Below are 13,426 nucleotides of genomic sequence, written 5' to 3'. Positions count from 1 at the left end.
AAGAATGGCTGCAACAGCAGTCAGGTTTTCTCTGGAAGGGCTGGGACCCATTGCAATCAAAGATATGTGAACAAGTAAACCTCGAAAAGTTTGAAACTTTCGACTTTATTTTCAACCTGCACTTCCTTCAAAACTGAGTTACCAAACTTATTTAGCTCATCTCTGCTGATAGATGTAAAGGAAGTAACACATGACAGACAGGTTGGGAACAGAATTTGACATCCCCTTGACAGAAGAAGCAGTTATTCAATACTGAAGAAACATTTACCGAGCAGTATTATTACAGCATTTATGTTCTAAAGGGAAATCAATGGCTAAAACATACTGGTAAAGTTGAAGGCCATGGCAGCCCTCAGAGACAAAGCTTCATTTAGGATAATGCACTGAGCACTTGAGCTATGCCCTGATCTTCTTACAATAAATCAGGTCATATTCCAATGGTTTAATAGATATAATCTCACAAAGTACTTCCATGACTACACACTCCAGCATACTTAACAAAATAAGATAGCGAACAAAAAGAAAATTTCATGTGCACACGATAGTAATAAAAGACACTTTTTAAAGTGTTGGGGATACCACAAGTTACTACTTGTGGTAGTACTTCAGTACTTCAGTACTACTGAAGCAGTAGCAGGAAAAACTTCACTCGCAAGGTTACTGGTGCAAATTAAGAATGCAATATTGTATACACAAATAACAGGTTCATGGAGAAATGATGTATTATCAAACAAAATTTAATTTAGCATATGATATTACTGCAGCTTGTATACTTCTTACTTGCTGGAAATAGGTCACAAGAAATTCTTACTGTCTGAGAACTGTCTGAATTGCTAACTGGGAAACAGACTAAAACCATGTTTCAAAGGTACAAATATCAGATCTGCAATGAATTGTGACAGTAGTTAGAATCATAGAATCATAGAATAGTTTGGGTTGGAAGGGACCTTTAAAGGTCATCTAGTCCAAGTCCCCTGTAATGAGCAGGAACATCTTCAACTAAATCAGGTCGCTCAGAGCCCCGTCCAACCTGACCTTGAATGTTCACAGGGATGGGGAATCTACCACCTCTCTGGGCAACCTGTGCCAGTGTCTCACCACCCTCATTGTAAAAAATTTCTTACTTATATCTATTCTAAATCTTCCCTCTTTTAGTTTAAAGCCATTACCCCTTGTCCTATCACAACAGATCTTGCTACAAAGTTTGTCCCCATCTTTCCTGTAGGTCCCCTTCAAGTACTGGAAGGCTGCAATAAGGTCTTGCCGGAGCCTTCTCTTCTCCAGGCTGGACAACCCCAACTCTCTCAGCCTGTTTTCATAGGAGAAGTTCCTTCCCTCTGATCATTTGTGGCCCTCGTTCACTACTAAACTGAATATTTGCCTTTTCAAGTCCTTCTCCTGCCTCCATTCTTACCAACGCCTTTTGTGCTCTACATTTTGGAGGTGTCTGAAGGAAATAATAGCTGTCATTTTTGTGTTTTAGGAAATTAAACATACACATTTGTAAGTCTGTAAGGGGTTTTTTTTAGCAATAATTAAAAAAAAAATAAACAAAACCATCTCTATTGGAAGTAGGGGAAAAAAGGCTTAGAAATTATCCTTACATATAGCATAGCTGGTCCTTTGTGCTTTAAGGGAAAGAAAAATATTTTTGGGAAAAAAGAGGTATTTCTTTAAATGCAAATTCCATGAAGGTGTCTCCATTCCATCCAGCTGGCCACACGGTGTTTAGTACTGGAATAGTGGTCAGAGGCATGCAGACAGCACAGTAAATCAAAGGAGCAGTTTAGCAACCACAGATTAATAAAATCCTATTCAGTTACTGCTTTCCAGCACCCTTGAATTATATTTTGTTTGAATAATGAGTTACTTATGTTCAGTTAACATAACGATTTTAACAATTTAATGATAGCAACATTGGACTCATCTGGTGAAAAATTTCTCAATGAGTTCCTTCATAGAGTTCAATCATTAAGGGGGACCTATATATCCCTTGCACTGAATTAGAGCTTTAATGAATTAATTTGAGTTGAAGGATGCTCATAAAGGTGACGGCCCCTAAGCTGCATGTACTTCAATCTACCTGACAGTTTGAGGACTGAGGTGAACTTTGAACTCGGCAAAGCTGTACGCTTCTTTGGCAATGAGGAAAATAATCACCTGACAAAGCTTTTTAATAAAATGTCCAGCTCTTAGCAAAGCTCCTGCTTCAAAAGAGTTGAAGTTGGCAATTAGGAGCTAACAAGGTTTTTAATGTTTAATTAATTTTACCTTGGTTAAAACAAGAATGATATTTACCCACCGGTCATAATTTATTATTTTAGTTGCAAGCATTTTTAATCAGCAAGCCCAATTAACGATTTGCTGTATAAACATCAATATTTTCAAGAATTGGTGAGCCACAAGGCAGTATTAACTGAATGAACATATCTTGGGCTTTTCTTTATTTATCCAGTACTGTTTGCACTAACAATTATCTAGTGCCCCCCCAGAACAAACATCCAGAAAATGAATGAATGAGCAACCTGGTCTGTTCTGGCCTGGCAAAAGCAAACTGATGGAAAAGGTAAAATGAAAAAAAACAATGCAAAACAGTCTTTCAGAGGGAAGAAGCAGTATTACAGGAGAATCATCTGAAAACGGTGAGGTTAAATACCAATGGGCTGCCACTGAATGTCTTTATGTGAAATGCTCCATGGCAAACTGGATCAGGAAAGTTTGACTTCAGGTCAAAGCCTGGAATGTTGTTAGAAAAAAATAACCTTGTGTCTGATCTCTCACTTTTCTAGTGTTACCTTTTGGTGATTCACTATATGTGTCCCAATATAATTATATTCTATGTGTCATGATTTAGACCATTTCTCAGTTCTGCCTGAATAACAGTGCTTTGTATCAAAGACAAACAGAAGTTTGACTGGCACTGCAGTCTATTTTTTCTCTCTATTATCTATCAGCACAGAATTTCCTTATAAAAGACAGACCGGCATTCCTTTGCCAAGGCAATTGTTTCCCAGTCAAATATGAATTTCATGCCTCTGGAATACCTAATGCTAATAGTTTAGAGGCAGCCTTTCCACATCATATTCATCTTTTGATTTCCCTTAAGTTGTTGTTGTGTTTTTTTGGTTTGTTTTTTGTTGTTGTTGTTTTTTTTTAAAAAAAAAAAAAAGCATTGTGCCAATCTCCTAAAGGAGGTAAGGAAATAAATTAATGGTTGCAAAACTCAGGACACTTTAATTTGCAAGGTTCTTGGGAACTGCTTGGATACTAAAGTAAGCTAAAGACAGGAATGCTTCAAATACTGAGCATGCTTTTTCAAATTAACAAGCAGGTAAAATAACACTTAATGACAAGGTCATAGTTTAATATAAGTTTTGTCTTACTCTCAATTTAGGATATTTATTCAACAGCTAATATAATAAAACACACGTAACGTGTCAGAGAAACTAGACTTCAGAATCATGTGCTAATAACTAAATTTATATATATTTAAATAATCACAAAAGTTTGCAAATTTTTCCTGTGTGAGTGAAACAAGTTGGATCGATGCAAACTAAGATAAACTGATTCACAGATAGGGAAGTACAAAAAATCAGTATAACCACAAAATTGAATAAGTGTACCAAATATTTTTTACTTTTTTATATCCACAGATTAAGAAAATGTATGTAGCCTATATAATAAGGGAGTAGTAAAATAGAAATTTTTAGTAAAATAGTAAAATTGTTTGGGCTAAATGTATTTCTTTAGGAACTGGATTCTGTTTTCACAAAACTCAGTCACATAATCCTTGCTAATCCTATTTCAGAATCAGACTCAAAAACCATCCATGCAACAGCAGCACATAATTTATATTTCCACACTGATAACAGGACTATCCCTCCAATTCTGTAGCAAGTATAGCCTTATTGATGTAAAAAAAAATTCTTTAAAATTAACCACTGTTGATACTCTAGTCTGCCATGGTCTTTAGGCAGTGTTTTGGATGTGTGTATTACAGGATAATGGTACAAAAGCATTTACAATTTTGGCAAAAAATATATGGAAAAAACCAATGAAATACATTGACTTTAAGAATTCTTAGACAGTCTCATCCTTTCAGAAATTCATTAAATGTCTGTATCCACTTGGCATAAAAGGACATTTTTACATGCTAATGATTACATGAGTGTGGACAGTGTAATCCATTAATAATTTTCCCTTTAATTCCCCAAAATGGAACAGTATTACAATGTCATTTAAAAGACAACAAGTGCTGTAATTCCTAAGTACAGCAACATGGCAAGCCATTTAAAAAAAAGATAATTTTATTCTGGTATGCTTTGACTTTCTGTAAATGGAAATAGTATAATACCACATATTTATTTGAGATTTTCAGATCCTGTATAAATAACAGATAAATTTATTTATACCTGTATATATGCACGTCAGGTCCAAAGTTGAAGGTTTTAATGGAAAAATAATCATTTATGGTGAAATTTGAAAAATCTGTATTTGAAAGATTCTAGCATGTCTTGATAGACCTTGAATTAACAAGATAAGCATAACCGAAAGAAATGACAAAATCTAATCTCAGTGAAATTCAGAAGTTCACTAACTTCAATGAAAACAAAATTACGGTTCATTTTAAATTGCCCCAGGACCAAAAAAGAAATATCCAACTTTCAGTTGAAAATTCATAAACAAAACAATATTTGATTTTGACCTTGCCTCATTTTGATGCGATTGAAATTAGCAGAGTAAGGTGAAAACATTTTAATTCTACTTCATAATTTGTTTTTATGAAATTATTCATATTATTAAAAAGAATATTCCTATTCTACATTCACAAAGTCAAAACACTGTCTGTTAATTTTATATTACCAAGTTATAAATCACAATGTAATAAATTTGTAATTTATTTGAAATAGAGCAGTGGCAGTGTTTTAAGTTGCTTTCCTGTTATGTCCATAGGTGTGAATACAAGTTTTGTTCTGGATTTGGAGCACAAACTCCTAACTGGTTCAGACAGAACTGGATACCTTGTCGGGATAGGGTGTCAAATGCAGCAGTGACAGACACTAGATTTTATCAGTCCTTTCCACCAAGACAGCAACAAAAATCACAGCAGCCCAATTTAAAAACTGGCTTCATTTAACTTTCAGTGTTTGATTTTGATATTAATATTTGAGTTGGAGCTTGCTTTCTAATTACCGTCATCACTGTTTTTTTGCAACTACTAGCCAGTTTCCTTGCTGATAACTTAGAAATGGAATTGGGCTAGCAGGTGTAAAAAGGTTTGGGGAATATGCCTGGAAGCTACCTACAAAGATGGGCAGCTTGAGCAGCTGTGAGATAACATGGAGTCAGTGCAAGCTGGCAGAAGAGAAGAAACCAGGTATACTTTTTTTCATTAAATGAACACTCTTCGCTGAGACACTGAACTTAAATGACTACACTCTGGTATGAGAATCACCTAGGTGAAACACCAGAGAACAAGAAAAATTTGAGTATATAGGAGCATGACCCCAGATTTCTTACTTACAGTGGACTAGAGCATCTCTGTGTTGCACTGCAGCTTAGACAAACTGTGTTGTTTATTGTGTCAGGTCACTGATCCTTGAATGTCACTGATTTTCTTCATGGCTTTTTTTTCTTCCTTTTCTAAGGTATGAATTTACATATTTTCCATAAATAACCAAGTTAATCACCAAAAAAATGAAACAAACAAAAAAACCCACCACAAAACAAAAAAAACCAAATCAAACCAAAACAAGGAATAATTTGAAAAACTGACTGATAAACTAACGTGATTAAGTGACCAGTTGACAGCTTTAGACTGAAGTCTCCTGTGCAATTTAGCTTCTTTTACCACGTCCTGTAATCAACAGTGACCTTCCTGTCTAAGAAGAATTCCTATGACAAGCATGCACACACTTCCAGTGGTCACCATTAAAAACTGTGCATTTGTTTGGCATCTCTGGGACAGCATAGCTATGTCATAGAGAGCACCGAAGGTTTATTGCAGTTGCTGCTATGGTATTGCCTTATCTGCAAAATCACTTAGAAAAGCTACCATTAAACATTACTTTTCCTCAGGTTAAGAAAAAAAAAAAAAGTAACCTATTTCAAATGGTTGCTAATGAAGGAAGGTGGAATAATACTATGCATGAACTAGGAAATGAAATGCATGAACTATCATCAGAGATATCATGGTCATGGTTTGCATAGTCTTCACCACATTTCTTATTTTTCAGAGCAGATACTTCTATATAGAAGAATCCAGTACTTATGGAAAACAAACACCAATAACTTGTCTCAAAATTAATGAACATAATTAGATCTTCCACTTGAGTATTTATATGATTGCTGCAAAAGCCTCTTTAACTCCTCTGGAATCCAGAAAGCAGGAATTTGTAGCAGTACTGTTGTAATATCATCAAGTCAAGTTTATTTATTGTCAAACTGTTCCTGCAGTAGTGCATTGTCAAAATGTATAAAAAGTGAACTTGAGATATGCAAAATATGCCACGTAGGAAAACACAGCACTTAAAGTACTGTAAAATTAAAATAAACAAAGTTAAGTAGCCAGCAAGAAACACTTAAAGCTAATCAGAAAATATCCCTCTCAGAGCAGCACCCCTCACTGAAAATCTATCTGTGAGGGGACGGATTGGACTGGGACAGTAAACAGTCGTCCCAGCTGTCCATACCGCCCTCTCCTGCAGGTTGTTAGTCCTGTCATAGGGGTAATAGCAGTTAAGTTGCAAAGAAACACCAACTACAGCCTGGTCCACTTTTAAAAACTGAGGCTGGTTCAGACAAACGCTGGGTAGTGGTAAAATGTGCTGGTCCGGGAACACTGATCTGCCACAACGATACCTGTGCAGGGCAGATGTGGGTGGACAGCTATAGGTGCCATCCCTATTTAATCAGTCACCTCGGGGGAATTACTCATTTTGGTTCCCTCATTTTCTACCTAATTGACTGCTACTCAGTTTACATTTTACTTGATGTGTTCTTGAGCTCATTGAGAGCCAGGATGCCAAAAACTGAAAGTCGTAAGAAATTTTTCTTTGTCTGTCTTGGACACACCCATGATGCAATCTATAAAATGAGTGGGACTAATATCAATAACTCCTTCTATGACTGTCTTTCATGTTCCACTAAATGTATATGAGAACCACTACATGTAGATGAGAGAAGATGATGAAAATTTGAACTGTACAGCCAAGAAGACTGGAAGATGCTGAAGTCATGTTGAAAAAGTGTTACCAGGAATAGAATGAGAAGAATGTGGAAGGGAATCTGAAACTTGGTAGATCAGCGGAAAAGAGTTAGAGTAGGCCAAACTGAAGAAGATTTTGGGCCATGGGCAAGTTGACAGATGAGGAAGAAGGAGACACCCTTCAGGAAAGTGAAAATGAAGGTTTGTAACCACCACAGAACGCTTGCCTCCACAGAAATGTACCTCAAAAATCAGATCGAAATTCCACGGGCATGGTAGCGTTACACCTGTCTTACTGTACAGAATACTAACATTAATCAATGTCAACAAATTTATTGTGTATATAGTTAAGCTGTTAGTATGGACACCGATATGGATTTAGTCCATGCCAACAAATACTCTCCAGAATAACAGGCTACATGATTCGGGAGTGAGTATAAGGATCATTCTCAGTAGGCAATTTTCTCACAGCCACCCTGCTTCAGAGGATAAGGCAGTTAAATACCATGGATGTAGGCTGCCTTATGCTACTACCCTCAATGCCAGAAGCCTGTTTCATTGATAATGATAAACATAAACTAGGATCTTCACCTTTTGGAAGCTCACAAAAATTGGCAGAACATTACAGCTGGTACACTGGCTCAAATGACAGCTCTAAAGATTCCAAGCCTACCCATGACAGTACCAGAAGATACCCCATTATGGGTTACTTTTTACATGAACTTTTTCTTTAAAGTGCATTCCAGTGGAAAATTCAGATTATGATTGTGTAACTGAAACTGAGTCATAGAGTATACACGAAAATATGACAAAAAATATGATGGCTTAAGTTTGCATAAGTTGCTTCATTCAAGTACTTTCTAACTTTTAACTTACCTGAAAGATTTTAAACATAAGTCTTGAAATCAAATGGGACTCAAGTTTAAAAAATTCCATTGAGGTCTCCAAAACTCACAGGTATAGTAGGTGTACATCTATATTGGTACACTAAACAGGACTAAAGGATTTCTGCACTTCAGACACAGTCACTGACGCAAAGCAGGAGTTTTGCTCTTCCTTTTTACTTCCCAAGACTCTCAGTCAAGAGAATAGGGGAGAGGACAGAGTTCAGGTCACAATTCCTTTATTCACTTTAAAATCTATTTCAGGGAATAGAAAGGTTATAGTTTAAAGACTCCATCCCCTCACCCTGTGGGGATATGGAACTAGAGGGAGGTACAGGATTCTTTCTTTTTCAGCATACTTTTTCGCCCAAGGTAATGGAAGTAGGAAAGAAAATTCCCTGAACAATCCACGAAGTGTGGTTGTGTTAATAAATGTAAGATGGTGCCAGTCTGAGAAGACCAATAAAAGAGGAAAAAGCATAAAAAGGGTGAGAGAAAAACATGAGAGGTGAAGGAAGAGACTGTTGACACGAAGGGCAAGGAAAGAAAAAGATGTGAAGGAGGGGAGGATGGAAACATGATCTTAAAAAAATCATTTGCATATTATTTTCATAATACGTATTATTTTCCAAAACTGTTCTTATACAAAAGTCAGCTTGACCAAAACCACATGTACTAAGATAAACTTTGTAATTTTTTTTCATCAATAATATTCCATATTCTAACTACGACTGGTAAGCTGAAGGGAAAGCATTTTAGGTATGCAAAAGAACCTAACTTCTTTACATTTTGGGGTTTTTTCCCCCCTCTACCCTCAGCAGACCTGGGAAACAAAAGATTAAACTTTGAGAAAGAGAATTAATGTAAATCTTAGGGCTAAGATGACTATGAGCAGTAACGTTGAGAAGAGAGAGATGGATTAAGAGATGCTTTCCTTACATCTTCAGTCACATGGTTATGCTAACTGCTGTATTTTAAAACTTTTCACAACATTACCAGAACTATCAAAGTTCATTGCTTGTGACATGCCTACTGAAAACAATTACTTAAGTGCAGTTTTGGGTACCACCTGAATGACAATTACTTATAAGAATTCTTAATCATTTTAGAAATATTCAAGTGAAAGGGAGAGTACCTTTACTTGTTCTCAAGTAAAGAGAACAAGCTCTGTATAGAAGTCCAGTGACACACTGAATTAAAGCAAATTAAGTCAATGTTAGCACAACACACTGATGCAGGAAATTAATATGGGTGTTGTGGGGCTGTACGACTGCGTTTGAGGATCTGGGATTTGGCAAACCTGTCACAAAGGAATGATTAAGGCAGGAAGCTCAGCTAAATTAAGATCATGCAGCAGAACAAAATACATGATTATTTTTAGAAACTGTTGACGTCCACATAGCCCAGGGAAAAGACTGGCCTCTTACTTTCAGTGTAAGTGACAGCAATGCCATCAGGATAAGCTGCAAGGACATATTGAGAGTAAATGGCAGACAAGTTAAATCTGAGACATATACAGAATACGTACAAGACAATACAAGACAATGTGAAATGATGGCTTAGTTGAAGTTCTGTAAACTTGATGTCAAGGAGTCTGCTGCCCAGAGTCCCCAAAATATAAGTTCTTTTGCCAGTTAATAAACATGTCAAAGTGCAAGTTAGCCTAGGAAACCCTGGTATCAATCAGCTTTATCTGAGCTTGAAACTACATCAGAAAAAAACAGTGTCTGAAGTGTAAATACTGATATTTAGTGGGAATCCTTTGTGATGGTTCTAGCTTCAGACGTGTTGTTCCAGACTTGTGCCTGTGACATTTGATCATATTTTAAAAGAATTCTTCATAAAGCATAATTGACTGAGTATGATTTAGAAAGAAGTGAAAGCTAGAATGCTAAATAAGATATTAGAGAATGTTTCACTCTTTGGGAAATGCTTCTCCTTCGAAAACAACAGCACAGCTTCCAGGTTCTTGTATTTCTTGATGGTTTTAACAGCCATCAGCCTGTTTAAAATAATGTTTCACTCAATGGCAAATATTTACGTTTCTTGCTGTTTAAACCAGTCAAGAGGTTATGTTGCTTTTTTTTCCAAGTATTGCATTCCCTCTGTAAAAGTAGCAGTTTTCAGGCAGCAGTTTTAACAATTATTAACAGTCAACCTATAAAATATCGTGAGAGTCCAAAAGTATTGCTATGAGAAATTGTAACCTACCACTTGAATATGAGCATGATTTGGGAAAGATCATAAGGACATGACCTGGGGTCCATGTAAGGACTGACAACTAGTAAATATCCACCGAGGACATCTTTTGGATGGTGGCAGAAAAAGAAGAAAGAGGACACATCTGTTAAAAACACAGGATAAAAAACTTTCATTACTAAATTTTATTTCTTTAGAGATGACACATTAATAGTTTAAAAGATAAAAAAGAAATGTCCTTAACATATGCAGTCACATAATCTTCTATCTCCTATGACTTTTAAAAGAGACTGTCTTGGAGAAAATCAATTGACAATCAATCTGCTGACATAACTGCTGTGTAATGTTTGAGAAAACAGTAGGCACTACCTTCTTGATACTGGTGTACCTAAAATTATTGTGAAACTGTTTTTTCCGCTTTCCAAAACAAAACCCTTATAGTGTGATGGGGTCATGACACTGATCATGCCAGTCCTTGCAGGGATTGGGATAACTGTCTTCACAAAGTCTGAAACAGACAAGTACTGGATTTTTCCTTTATAGTCCCTCTTTTTAAGTTCAGCTTAAAAAAATAAAAGGAGAAAGGAAAACACACTACAAACCAGTCTCTTTTCTGTCTGAACTTTGCAGTAAACTTCAGTTCTGATCAGTATTCTCTAGTAAAAGCACCAGAATAGCCTATAAATAACTGCCTATCTGGCTTGCTCTGACAATCATTACATTCTACTACTAAACCCTTCTGTTCAATAAACAAACACAACATTTAGCAAGCTTTCTTCAATGAATTATTTATTACATATGGAATCAGGAGTTCTTCTTATCCGTTTGTGAACAGACCAGTCCTGCTCCAGGCTTGAGAGCAGCGTTATGTATAAGATTTTTAAGAGGACCCTAGAGCAGCAGTGAACTCCTCAAAAATGGCTTAGATTTCCCAGTCCAATGAACTTTTTTGTTGTCCTTCATGGGAACAGGGCAGGAAGACAAAGCTTGTATCTTCAGACCTTTCCGAACAGAAGACTGGAGTGTATGTGCTCTCTCAGGTTTCCAAATTACACTTAGCTAGACTATACTGCTTGTCTTCAAAAGGGACAAAGACAATGTCTGTGGCCTGTTTTTGTGGGATCCTTCTATATGGGCACAAATAATAATGTAAAAAATATTTCTCTGATAATAAAAATAATAGCATCAGTGTACACAGCACAGTGCCATGTTCAGTCAAAGAACTCAGTTGCCTATCCCATCATTACAAAGTCTCAATAACCAGCTAAAACAGAAGTCACTTCCCAGACAGAGTTCCAGCATCATGGGATTTTTCAGTCTCTTTCAGTATATTTGACAACATGCAGCTGCCTTAGGAATTCCTCTGTCCCTGAAAACCCTCAAGATACCAACCTTGCAATAGCCAATGCAAAAATGTGTTAGGCTGTCAAGCTTATCAGATCACCTTCACTGCCTATGCATATCTCCCACCACTCCATCTAGAAGCCTGTTCTTCTATGGCTTCTGATCAACTTTCTGTATTTCCTGGGGAAGCAGCTGTGGTGTCCCTGAGACACGTTCACCCAACACCATTTCCACACAGCAGTAGACCAGGTAGGTCATGGTTGGGAAAAAACACAGTAGTAAAGAAACAACTTCTATTCAGAGAACAAAATTCTGTTGCTTGGGATTCAAGTTGTAGAGAATAAGAACATGGGGTAGTTATTCACAGACCATTGGGACTTTCAAAATGTTTACATGGTAAAACTCTTTTCTTTTTGCCCCACAGTTTGTGTTTGCCCCACAAACTTCAAGTCTCTTGTTCAGAAACTTCAAAACTGAAACAACAAAGACAAGTATAATCTGTCTGTTCATTTAGATACTTTGACAAAAACTCTACAGTGTAGGCCTATTCCTAGTTCTATACTCTGGAATTAAAAACCTCTCAGACTTGGAAGAATTTACCAGGTCATGCCTGTAGTTTTTGTTCCCATTTCTGGTATTCATCATTGGAGACCTATAACTCTCTACTTCACTCTTAGGGGAAAGTTAGTGCAATACCTATTGTAAAACAAGCAGGAGTGAGCGGGACATAGGGGTTTTCCTCATGTCGTTCCAGAGCTATGATCTTCCACTTCGAAATCTCCTTTCCACTGTAATTGACAACACAGGATTTGTAACTGTCCCTTCTGCTGTTTAGCATATGGGTTCAAATTCCAAAACTGCCTAATAAACCATTATGGCTTTCAAAAGAGTGATCTAAACTTTCAGTCAGGGATAATTCTATGTAACTGATAGAATCACACTAGGATAAAGCTCTGATGAGATCAAAATAAAGTCTCAAAATCAATACTTAAAAGTTTGAAGATACAGTAATACAAATTAATACATCTTTATCTAAGCATAACAATATCTGATGGAATATTTCAAGGCTTCACAACATTGTCTGAGGAAGTAGATAAAGGGACAACATTTTATTACATTCTGTTCACTTTTTAAGTCAAGGATTTAGCAAAGGGGTTTCTTCCTTTCTTTCTTTCCTTCCTTCTTTCTTCCTTCCTTTCATTCTTTCTTTGCCAAGAAAAAGCTTACTGAATCTAGCACTTAGAAATACTCACGTTTAAAGTTAGAAACAGATTTAAATATCTTGCTGAACTAAGCCTTCACATCTACTAAGACTGAAGTTGAATTTTCTTCTCCCAATGTGTAAAAAAATTATGATGCTAAAATTATTTTGGGATTAGCTAACTTCCAGAAGTAATAGATTCAACAGGACTTCTAAACTTGATGGTAATATTTGAAAATTACAATTTTTATCATATCATAAAAAATAAATATTACCAGTGCATGATATAAAGATATCAGATGACATCTTTGTAGAATAACAACAAATCCTTGGAATTTAAGGAATCTGAAATAGTCTACATGAGCAATATCAAGTAAAAACCCTGACATACACTATTATAACAATTACTGGAAAGTCTCAGGGAGGGAACTTTCATATTTACAAGGCTGCATAGTACAACACTGAGTCCATCAATATGGAACAAAGTACTTTAAAAGCAATAAAAACTAGTCTAACTGCTTTAGCTGTCACTCGGTTGGTCCTGGACTCCATTAAAGTAGCCTAACTGCTTTGGCCGTCACTCAGTTGGTC

General features: G+C 36.3%; 1 protein-coding gene across 2 annotated transcripts in view; it reads right to left on the bottom strand.

The window, feature by feature from the left end:
- Positions 1–13,426, bottom strand: part of SNTG1 (syntrophin gamma 1) — a 357,236-nt gene that overhangs the window by 175,401 nt on the left and 168,409 nt on the right. The window lies entirely within an intron of this gene.

The sequence above is a fragment of the Chroicocephalus ridibundus genome, chromosome 2 (assembly GCF_963924245.1).
Source record: "Chroicocephalus ridibundus chromosome 2, bChrRid1.1, whole genome shotgun sequence".
Lineage (NCBI taxonomy): Eukaryota > Metazoa > Chordata > Aves > Charadriiformes > Laridae > Chroicocephalus > Chroicocephalus ridibundus.
Note: the sequence above shows the minus strand (reverse complement) of the source record. Positions and strands in the feature narration are given on the sequence as shown.